The sequence below is a fragment of the Sarcophilus harrisii genome, chromosome 2, assembly GCF_902635505.1.
Source record: "Sarcophilus harrisii chromosome 2, mSarHar1.11, whole genome shotgun sequence".
NCBI lineage: Eukaryota > Metazoa > Chordata > Mammalia > Dasyuromorphia > Dasyuridae > Sarcophilus > Sarcophilus harrisii.
Genome location: NC_045427.1, coordinates 259,901,983 through 259,914,179, shown reverse-complemented (window position 1 = coordinate 259,914,179; position 12,197 = coordinate 259,901,983). Strand labels below are relative to the sequence as shown.

At 35.2% G+C, this 12,197-nt stretch overlaps 1 long non-coding RNA gene across 1 annotated transcript in view; it reads left to right on the top strand.

Annotated features, from left to right (window-relative positions):
- The first annotated feature begins 1,080 nt into the window (after positions 1-1,080).
- The window catches only part of LOC116421545, an 86,810-nt gene continuing 75,693 nt past the window's right edge, over positions 1,081-12,197 (top strand). The window contains exon 1 of the long non-coding RNA XR_004231949.1: positions 1,081-1,818. This is a non-coding gene — a long non-coding RNA (uncharacterized LOC116421545). The remainder of the gene's footprint in view (positions 1,819-12,197) is intronic.

Here is a 12,197-nt window from a genome sequence, read left to right as displayed (position 1 = left end):
AGATATGAGAAGTGACTATTTATAATTTTGATGTTAAAGAATAAGTATGATATTCAATTTATATAAGTTCTCTTTAATAAAACCATCAAATAATAACTTTATTAACTTTTGACCTAGAGGAAGCCAAGTGGGTATAGAAGGAATATAGAATCAGAAAAGAGCTGCATTTAAGTTCCTTCACTGCCATCTACCAGCTTGATGACTCTGAACAATTGAATTAATTTCTCACCTCTCTAACATTTTTATCTGTAAAATGGAGCTACTAATAGTTTTATTATACCATAAGTTTTTTCTACAGAAAATCCTTTGCAACCTTCAAAGCTATACCCATATTTATAAATATATACACATATATGTATATGTATACACACATCTATATATGTGTATGTGTATATATGCATATTTATGTGTATATATGTATATATTTGTGTGTGTATGTATAAAACATATGCATACACATCTGCATTCCTTCCACATCCTGGAGGGTTAGGGGAATGGCCTGAGTCTCACCCCCATCTTTGTAATCTGGAAAATCTGCCTAAATTTATTTGACTATGCTTTCATCCCAGTGAAGTTCTGTAACTCTGAGGAGGCCCATAAACTGGCCCTCTCCCCATAGGCGTTTTATTATTAGAGGGTGCAGGACCCTGAAAGTCAGAGATAGTAACATGCTTACTTTCATTTCATCTTGATAATGCTTATTTGCACTTTTTTTCTCAATTGTCCATGAGGCCATTGTAACCTTTTTTGAAAATGTTTCCCCTGTTCCTTTTCATGGTAATGCTTTCCTAAAACAATGAGTCCTCTTGAAAAGAAAATATTGAACAATCTAAGTCACTTCTCCTAATGTTCTTTGCTTAGCATGGGGATATTTGACCATTGGAAATCCAATTTCAGAGTAACCAAAAACTCATGAACTATCCAATAGGAAGTTGTGGCACAGAGATAATAATGAGTAACTACAGTGAGTAGGCCCAAAAGATAACAGTAGACTATGAGCTCCTTGAGAGTAGAAATTATTTTTGCATTTCTTCATTTTTTCAGCACTTAGCACAGTGGCTGGCACATTATAGTATTTAATAAATAGTTGTTGACAAGATAATGGTCTATTAATGATACTCTGTTGGTTGACACTTTTTAGACGTAATATTGTACAAAGAATGGATATACCACTAAACTTGGAGTCAGCAAGAAAGGTTCAGAGTCTACTTAAGACTTTTAATAGTTGTATGACTCTGGGCAAGCCATTCAACATTTCCAGAGTTCATTTTCATCTGTTAAAGAAGAGAGTTAATTTTAGTGGTCTCTACAATTTCTACCAGCTCTATATCCATGATCACATTGCTAACTTCTTGCAGGGGCAGTGAAGCAAAACATTTGGGATGATTGCTTTTACCACAGCAAAAAATCAAGACATATGCAATGCTAAAAGCACCCTCAAAATCAATAAAAGAGCCAATTTCAAGCCTGATTAGCAATAAGATTCCTCTAATTTACTTTAGTCTGTAATTGTTTTACAATCTGACCCATGGTTTTACAATTTGGTCCTGGAGTTCCTGATGATTAAGAAGCTCATGTAGTCATAATGAGGGAGAAATATATGTAGGGTAATATTTCTAAATCCCATTCCCTTCCCCCTTTTTACTCCTTTAATCCAGTAGGTTAGAATGTTGGCTGTGTTTCAAGCACCTTGCAGAGGAATGATGAAAATGACCAAGCTGTGATTGTGGTTAGTTGGGTTGTCATGAGAGACAACAAAGCAACTGAATACCCCACTTGGCCTGGGCCCAGGGACCTTCCAAAAGAGTCTGACCTGAGGTAAGCACAAAGGATCCATGCACCATGACTTGAAAATGTGGTCAGGTCTATTTACTTTTCAGCACAGGAGGAAATTGGAAACAGAAGACTGGGTTGCCATTTGAAGACCTCTCTGAGTTAATTAATCAAGATAGGGGGTGGGTTGGGGTACCCAATGAATGAGAAATAGTGAAGTGGGAGGTATAGACAGTAGAAGAATTTACTCAGTAGATACAGCAACATCAGAACTTCAAGTACCCATTTTGTTTACCTTGCTGTGTGACCTCATATAAAACATTTAGCTTCCCACAGCTTCTAAAAGTTTGGAATTCTATAAAGAATTTTGGATTTTATAAAGTTTGGATTCTACAAAGTATAAGTTTTAAAGCTAACTTGTTTATCTGTGTTAGTTACATTGTTAGATTGTAACTATGTGAGGGTAAGTATGTTCTATTTCCCATCTTTGTATAGTTAGCTTGCTTGGTGATTAATAAAGTGTTTAAAAATTATTTGTTGGGCATGTTTTAACAAGACACTAATGAGTAATTACAAAACACTTTGTAAGGGAATTGATCAAATAAAGGTAGTAGTATGGGAAATGCAAGGGAATTTTTTTTTTCCATTTGATTCAAATATACAAATGTCTGCATTACGCTAGACACGGCAGAATGAAGAAGCAAAACAGAAAAAATTGCTAACTTCAATGTTTTTGCATTCTATTGATGATGATGATGATGAAGATGAAGCCAACAATGTCTTCTTAATTTTTTTTCTCAGTTACATATAAACAACAACTTTTGACATTTGTTTTTTAAAAATTTTGAGTACCAAATTCTTTCCCTCCTTCAAGGCAAACAAATCGATATAGATTGTACATGTACAGTCATGCAAAACATTTCTATATCCTAGGATGCAACATATCTATCTAATACTAACCCTTCTAATCAATTCTGCTTTAGCAACTGTCGTAGTACTAATCGCCTTTTGACTACCACAATTATATCTATATCTAGAAAAGTCAAGCCCCTATGAGTGTGGCTTTGACCCCTTAGGCTCCGCCTGTCTACCTTTCTCTATAAAATTCTTCCTAGTAGCTATTACATTCCTACTATTTGATTTAGAGATTGCTCTTCTCCTACCTCTTCCCTGAGCTATTCAACTACCTACTACCAACACCATACTCTTTCTATCGTACTCCATCATCATCCTGCTAACAGGGGGCCTCGCATATGAGTGGTTTCAAAAAGGCCTTGAATGAACTGAATAGGTTTTTAATCTAATTAAGATAATTGATTTCGACTCAATAAATCATGGTTCTAGCATGCAAAAAATGCAGGCCCTCCCCTAGATGTCCTCCCCACCAAAATAAAACCCAACTGAGGGTAAGAAAGTAAAAAAAAAAAAAAAAAAAAAAAAAAAAAGAGAATGCTTCAATCTGCATTCAATAATGACATTTTGGGAGACCATGGGTCATAATGGGTAGAATCAATCTCATAAGAAGTTCGGAGTTCAAGTCCTGTTTCTGACACATTATGGGCAATGTGATCCTAGGCAAATCACTTAAATTCTCAGTACTCAAAGAAAGTGTCTAAGTTTCATGCTGGTTTCAATCTCCACTGGTAGAAATGCCCTCATCAAAGAGATTCATTCAACAATAATGGTTTTGGACAAATTATAATAACTCCCATAAAATTCCTCTTTTGTACCTTATTGTACCATGAAAGTTATTTTTGAAAGTTATGTCAGGGAAACAAGATATGCTATCATTCCCTATCATTCCTCCTGCAATTTTATGCAATGACATTCCTGAAATGCTGGGCAGCTTCTTTCTTTGTCCTTGGTGGTGGTGTTGGTGTTGGTATTTTGCTCAGTTTAAAAGGTAAAAAGCTCCAGAGTTCCCCTATCTGACATGAAGAACAGTTTTCTTTGAATAAGGAATGTAACGATGTTGTGTTAAAGAATTCTTATCTCACTGACATTACTACTCTAGATACCATTTCTGCCAACCTCCAGCCTTGAACATGTTTTGCAGATGAACAAAAACCTCACTACTGTGAAACATGGGTATTGTTATTCAGTTGCTTTTCAGTTGTGTCTAACTCTTTGTGACCCCATTTAGGGTTTTCTTGGCATATATACTGTAGTAGTTTATCATTATCTTCTCCAGTTCATTTTACAAATGAGGAAACTGAGACAAACAGGGTTAAGTGACTTCCCTTAAGTGAAGGGTGACCCCAGCTAGTAAGTATCTGAGGCCAGATTTGAACTCAGGAAGAGGAGTTTTCCTGAGTCCAACCTGGTACTCTGCGCACTATGGTGCCACTTAGCTGCTTAGTGTATTGAGCACAGCTGGGGGTCTTAAGTTAAGTTCAGGAATTCAAATCTAACCTCAGACACAGACAAACATTGTGAATCTGAGCAAGTCACAATCTATTTACTTCAGTTTCCTCAACTGTAAAACTGAGAATAATAGTAGCCCCACCTTTCAGGATTATTATGAGGATCAAATGAGATAATGCTTTTAAAATGTTTAGCACAATGCCAATTATGTTCTGGGTGTATAATTGGAGCTTAATAAATTCTCCTCCTTCCTTTGCTCCTTTCCCTCCCCTCCTTCCCTCCCTCCCTCCCTCCTTTCTTCCCTCCCTTCCTTCTTTCCTTCTTTCCTTCCTTCCTTCCTTCCTTCCTTCCTTCCTTCCTTCCTTCCTTCCTTCCTTCCTTCTTTTCTAATTTTTTTGGGGGGATTTTGGGTCTAGTGAAGCATAGTTCCCTGATCCCAGGCCCCTCAGAGAGAAGAGGAAAGAGGGCCTGAAGCATGTGGGGAATGGGAGAAGTCACAAGATACAGAATGGGAACACACTATGTTGGGGTCAGTGTACTGTGTGTCTGACTGTGGCTGATCAAACCATCGCAAACTCAGAAGGCTCTACCAAAGGTCTTGCACAAATAATCCCTAGGAACATTTTGAGTAGAGATGTCTTTAAATGTACCTATCTTACTTTTCCTTGATCTATTGCAATTCTGTTTTGTTCATAGAACACAGCACCTTTTTTGATGAGGGCATGCCATGCTGGGCAGACCTGTATCAGTGTTTCCCAGGTCTCACAAATGATTCAAAAGTTCTTGAGAAAGATCTTGAAAGTGTCCTTTTATTGCTTGTTCTGACATTCACAAAAGCACTTGCCTCATGTGAGTTCTCTGTTACATAGATTTTGGGCAAAGATGTTTGATCATTCAACCTGACCAACTTATCAGAGTTGTGCTCTCTGTAGAAGAGTTAGAATACTTTGAAGATCAGCTCGAGAGAACCTCAGTGTCCTATATCTTATCTTGCTGGATGATCTTCAGAATCTTCCTAAGATAGTGATTCGGTTTCTTGTCATGGCACTGCAATACTTTGCAGGTTTCTTAGGCATACAATAATGAGATCAGCACAATGGTTCTGTAGACCTGCAGTTTGATAGGCAAGTTGATACCTTTTCTCTCCTAGTCTTCCAAATACTAAATTAGCTCTGTTAATGGATGAGTCAACCTCATCATCCACATATACATGCTTGGAAAATATACTGCAAAGACAAACAACTTTATCTACAACATTCAATGTAGAAAGAAAAACTTCGTTAACAAAAGGTTATCTTTTATACAGAATCCATCCAAAAATCTTGTGGAATGCCCTTTGTCAAATTGGGATTACTGATTTCTCAGGTCTTAGAGGAGAGGCAATATATTATGAGGGGAAGTAACATGATCTGAGAATCAAATGACTGCATCCTGGTTCCATCACTGATTATTAAAATGGCTTTGGGAAATTCACAAGGTCCGACGGTAGAAAGAACACTAGATCAGAAATTAAAAGACTTGGCTTTCAGTCGCAGCTCTGCCAGTAGGTTTACTAACTGTGTGACCCATGTCAATTAATTTTTGTGAATCTAAATTTCCTTGGGGGAAATTAGGGAGTTGAGTGGGATGATATCCAAGAGTCCTTTCAATTCTAAAATCTAGAAATTCTCTTTGAGACTCAGATTGCCTGAATGATATAAGCCTCAGATTTTGTGAATGATATAGAAATGATAATCTCAGTTTTGCCTACCTCACAAGGTTGTTGCCATAATCAAGTTATATGCATAAAATATTTTGCAAGAATTAAATACAGGTAAATGAAAGTTAATAATAAACAATCAAAGAAAAAAAGTCTTTTCTAAGGTAGATTCAGGAGAGAAAGAGGAGAAGAGAAAACAGGCAGAGTACAAGTCATTTAAGGGGATGTTTAATGTAAATCATACCTTAGCAGCACATGGTATATACTGGGGATAATATGATTTGGATTGGCGCAAATCCACAAAGTAATTTGGGTAAAAAAATAAAAGAATTCAATATTCTAATGAAGTCATGTGAATCAGCTCTATTTTGCAGCATGTTTAATTTTCTTTTTTAAAGAGGGACTCTCGTCTTGTTAAGAATCCCATTCCTTAGACTTAAATGAAGCCAAGTTGAATGGAAGGGGAAATGGTGATAAGGAGAGAGACTATGATTTATCTCGTTCCTAAGTGTATGGATTCTGATCAGTCATTTAAACATCTTAATCTTTCATGACACAAACTTTCTAAAAATTGTTCTAAAAATGTCTCCTGACATTATTTAAAAAAAAAAAAAAAAGGTCTTTATTTATTAGCTGGCATCTGGAAATGTTGAGGAGGGTGAGGAATTTGGGCTCTGCTGGAGAGAAAGCTTTTATCTCTGTAGAGATTAGTGCTTCTCTTTAAGGTTCTCACTTTACAGAATACAGAAATTGAAACAAAGCTTCTGGGTCTTTGTTCAGGCTGTATCCTATAACTGGAATGTTCTCAGTTCTCACCTCTGCCTCTTAGCATTCCTAGGTCTAGTTCCTGGTTTAGAATTCCAAGGTCCAATTCAGGTATCACCTCTAATACAAAGACCTCTCAATTATCTGAGTGCTTATTGTCTCCTGAAATTATTTTGTATTCATTTTATAAGTATTTTTGACTTACTTTACTTGGTTCATGATCTTCTTTTGTTTCTCTAACTTTGCTTTGTTTCTATTTGTTTCTGATCCTTCTTCTCTGCTCTTCATCCATCTCTAGATAAGTTCCATGAAGAACAGAAACTAATTTTTGCCCTTTATATCTCTAGTACCTATCACAGTAGTTAACATATAGTTAGTGGACAATAAATGCTTAAAAAAAAATAAAAATAATCAGAAAAAAAGAGAATTTGTTCAAGCAGTGATATATACAGTACTAACCATGACTCTGTTTCTATTTCAGGGAGTTATTAAGTCTGGTGTATTTTATAAAAAAACTTTTGATTTATTTTCCACTTTTTGAACTGACTTTTACTTTTGTCCCCTGAACTTAATTGTGTAGAACTAAGCATGAAGCCAAACTACAGGTACTGAGTTGAAGTAGAGTCCTAATCAAATTTTTTTATATAATCACAAAAGATTGACCTTTGTTCTCATTCTGAATTTACCACAGGAAATCTCAGTATAGGCCTTAAATGTAGCTTGAATATAAGTTTCTGTAGACATAGATTAAAATATCAAAATGTATCCTGTATAAGAATTTGAGGTGATAATGTACAACAGGACAGCATTTTTTTTTTTAGCCTACAAAAGATACAACAAACACAAAAGATTCATGGTAATTGATTTAACAGTTTATATAAATCTCTTGCCACATCATAGAGTTCCATTTTTCTTCACAAATCCTCCAAACTAATATTGTTATTATGTGATTTTAAATCCCTTTAAAAAGGAAACTAACTTAGGGTTGACTATTGGGCCAACTCCCTAACATTCTGGGAAGCCCTCATCTTACTCCAGAGATCTATATGATTCAACATTATCTTACTGATGTTCTCTGAGGATATGTTTTGGAAACTATGCCATTTCTTTCATTGGAGACCCCAGGGATCAGTAACAATATTGGGTATGCTGGTTTGGTTAAGACCGGCTTGAACCCACAATGAACTTTTTCTGGCTAGTCTCTTCCTTCATACATCCTCGGCAGCGTCCCAGGCTCTCTTCCCATAGGAATCATTAGAGAGTCTCTGTCTCATCTATAGAGTGGTGTCCCAATAACAGCCTTTATGAAGCCCTTTTTCCTGAGATTTCTCTTCATGTCTGTATTCATCCAAATAAATTTGTTCCAGGTGTTTGTTAGAATTCCTAGTTATAGATTTGCTCAGCATGGTCTTTGGTAGGAGATTAACACCTTTTATCTGATATTGTCAACTTGTTTGATTTAGTATTTAGCTTAAAGTTAGTGGACTTTAGTATATCATTTCTCTCCCTATTATTTATGAAAGTCTCTTCACCAGTGTGCTTCTATTGATTCCATCTATCCTTCCTATGAAAAAAAATAACTTTGCAGCCTAATTTCTAAAATATATAGAAAACTGACCCAAAATTATAAGAGTGCAAACCATTCTCCAAATGATAAATGATCAAAGAATAAGAACAGATAATTTTCAGATGAAGAAATTAAAACCATTTCTAGTCACAAGAAAAAATACTCTAAATCACTATATTGATCAGAGAAATGCAAATTAAGACAACTCTGAGGTACCACTACATACCTTTCAGATTGGCTAAGATGACAGGAAAAGGTAATGATAAATGTTGGAGGGAATTTGGGAAAACTGGAAAACTATTTTTTGGTTGGTGGAGTTGTGAACTGATCTGGAGAGTAGTTTGGAATTATATCCAAAAGGCTATCAAACTGTACTACCCTTTGATGCAGCAGTGTCACTAATGGGCCTGTATCCCAAAGAGATCATAAAAAAGGGAAAAGGACCTTCATGTGTAAAAATGTTTGTAGCAGCCCTTTTTTGCAGTGGCAAGGAAATGGAAAATGAGTGGATGCCCATCAGTTGGAGAATGGCTAAATAAGTTAGGGTATATAAATGTTATGGAATAGTATTGCTCTATAAGAAAATATCAACAGGATGATTTCAGAAAGGCCTGGAGAGACTTGCATGAACTGATGCTAAGTGAAGTAAAAAAAGTAAGAGGTATCAAGAGAACATGATACACAGCGACAGTAAAGATTATACTATGATCAATTCTGATGGACGCGGCTCTTTTCAACAGTGAAGTGATTCAGGCTAGTTCCAATGGTTTTGTGATGGACAGAGTCATTTGCACTCAGCGAGAGGACTGTGGGGATTGAGTATGGATGACAACATAATATTTTAACTTTTTGTTGTTGTTTGCTTGCATTTTTGTTTTCTTTTAATTGTTTTCCCTTTTTGATCTGATTTTTCTTTTGCAGCCTGATAATACGGATATATGATAATATGGAAATATATATACACATATATATATGTAAGAATTGCATACATTTAACACACTGGATTACTTGCAATTTAGGGGAAGGGGTGTGGGACAAAGGAGAGAGAAAAAAATTCAGAACACAAGGTTTTGCAAGAGTGAACTATCTATGCATATGTTTTGAAAATAAAAAGCTTAAAAAAATAAAAGAAAAAAGAAAAAAATAACTTTGCTTTACATCACTAACTTAAATACTAATATGCTGCATTAACCAGCACAAGAAGACACCATTTGCAGACCTCAGAACTATTTATACTCTCCCCCCCCCACCTTATTATTACTGTAAATTTTGTGACTATAGTCAGGCAGCTGGACCATTTTGGACCCGAACAATGTACACTTGGAAAAAAATGCTTTCCTGATAATTTCCCTGAAATGTGTGGTAATGCTTGGGTGCATCCCATGGACTAATCCAGAATTGGAAATCGGTATGCAGTTTGAGACATTATTTTAGCATATGTCATTCACTCCACAGAGAGAAGGGTAAACAAAGGCTGAGTCAACAGAGAACTTTGACAGGAAGGAATGTGAGTGAAGAATAAATTTAGAATGAGATAACTTGATAGGCTTTCTTAGCTTTTGGGGTTTTTTTCTTTCTGATTTCAAAGTAATTAAAATGTTGTAAAATGCAGGACATTTTAGGAAGGAAAAAAATACTCTTGTATTAACTCATCCAGTAAATTTTCTTTTTTAATTTGCAGATTTTGGCTCCTCTTTCTAGCCCTGAGTATGTATAAATATAGATATAGACAAGATCATATCAACCAGAGTTCTCTAAAGTTCCTGCTAATAAAAAATGCCTGGGGTAACCAAAAGAGAGCAATGAAAGGAAAATAGATCACTTTTTACAAATCTTATGTGAAAAATTTAGAATCTGCATCAATGCACTGAAAATTTCAATTTAAATACTATATCCTCATAGGGAGCCAACCCATTCATTAGAGGATAGTTTAAATAAGAAATAACTCCAACCGAGAAAACAATGTTCCAGATTCCTCAAAGCACACAGCATCTAAAATAAAAGCATACCCAGAATGCAGGAATCACTATGTGAAACACAGAGAAGGCAAGAGTCCCAGTCCACAGGGAGCTTACATACATAATAGGAATACCTCTACATTTAATATAATATTGTATCTGTGGAACACTGAAATACAGGAGAGGAATAGTGACTTAAAAAGGAAATCTTGATTAAGGTCCAAAGTTTTCTATAGTCAACTTGTATAGGTTCTTTGCTGTATGTACTTTAGCGTTGAGTAAGGACTCATTTATGTCATCTGTGTAGTCTAGAAAACACTATTAAAGATAAATATCCAGCTGTCACTACTCCTGAGAAATTCCATTTAAACAGACGTAGTGAGTATGCTGACCAAAAAAAGTTATGGTAATTGGTGAATTGGCTTCATTGGGCATGAAAGTGGAAGCAGTTTAGTATTGTGGAGTGAAGAAGAATTTATTGAGTGCCTACTATATACCAAGAATTGTACTAAATTCTGGAAGTCAAATAGACAGGGTTTAAATCCTGTTTTTGATACTATGTAACTGTGTGAATATAACCACTAACAAGACACCTAACTTCTCAACTTCAGTTTTCTCATCTAAAAATAGGTAATAGCACTTAAATTCCAGTAATGCTGTGAATATTAAATGAGATAAAATTTGTAAACAGCTTAAAAAACTTTTACACATATTTATAAAACTAAAAGCACTATATAAATCTTTGCAACTATTATCATTATTCATTATTATTTATTAACATAACTTTACAATAAGGAAAAACTGGGTTCAAATCTCCTTCAGATATATTCTAGTTATGTTAGTACAGACCAGTCATTTAAGCTCTTGGAATTTAAGCTTCAGGTAATGCCAGGCAGACTGGAGTTTTTAATCTTTATGTGTGTTGGGGCTACATTGAGATATTCTTTAGTACCTTTAAATGACTAAACTATTGAAATAGGTTGATGGTTAATCTCCCTGTCCCAAGTTTCTCTCTACTCCACCTCTATATTCCACTCAGCTATTAATGATCTCCTAAAGCAGAGGTTGGAGGCAGTGAGTAGACAGTATTAGGCCTGGATTCAGGAAGAACTAAATTTATAACTGATTTCAAAAATTTACTAGCTCTATAATACCGGACAAGTAATTTAACCCCTCTTTTTGTCTTAATCCACTGGAGAAGGAAATGGCAGATCACTCCAGTATCTTTGCCAAAAAATAAACAAACTAAAAAATCATGTACAATATGGTCCATGGGGACACAAAGAATTGGACATGAATGAATGGAGCAAAGAAAATCATGGATCCTGAGGGCTTCCTATCACCTTGAGTGTTAAAAATAAAACCATTTGCCTGACCTTCAAACATCTTCATAACCTATGTCTCTATGTCTCTATCTATACATATGTACATGTCTATCTATATCAGCCTTTCCAATCTTTTTATATCATCTATTCCTTCACAAGTTTGTGATTCAGTGATACTGATTTGCTTACTATTTCTTTGAAAAAGACATTCTTTTGTGTATCTTTGGGTATTTTCACTTACTGTTCTATATCTGTAACATCCTCCTTCTTCATCTCTACTTCCTGGCTTTCTTCAAATTTCAACTAAAATCCCACATTTTATAGGAAGCCTTTCTCTATCCCCCTTAATTCAACTGCCTTTGTGCTCTTGATTATTTCCAATATAGCTTGTTTGGACATAATTGTTTGCATGTTGTCTCCTCCATTCAACTGTGAGTTTCTTAAAAACAGGGGCTGTCATTTGTGGTATTTTGGATATCTTGTGCTTAGTACAGTGAATGCCACAAAGTAAACACTTATTAAATGTATATAGACTGACTCAGGGTTTTTATGAAAATCAAATAAGAAGTATTTTATGGTTTCAAAGTTAGTAAAGATAAATTTATTGTTGTTGTTATATCATTTCACTTTGATTATAAAACTTCATTTCACTTTATTTCATTTCAATCCAATTCAATTGACCTCAAGATACAGTGGAAAGAATAGTAGCTCAAAAGTCTGAAGACCTCAGTTCAAAATCCTGCCTC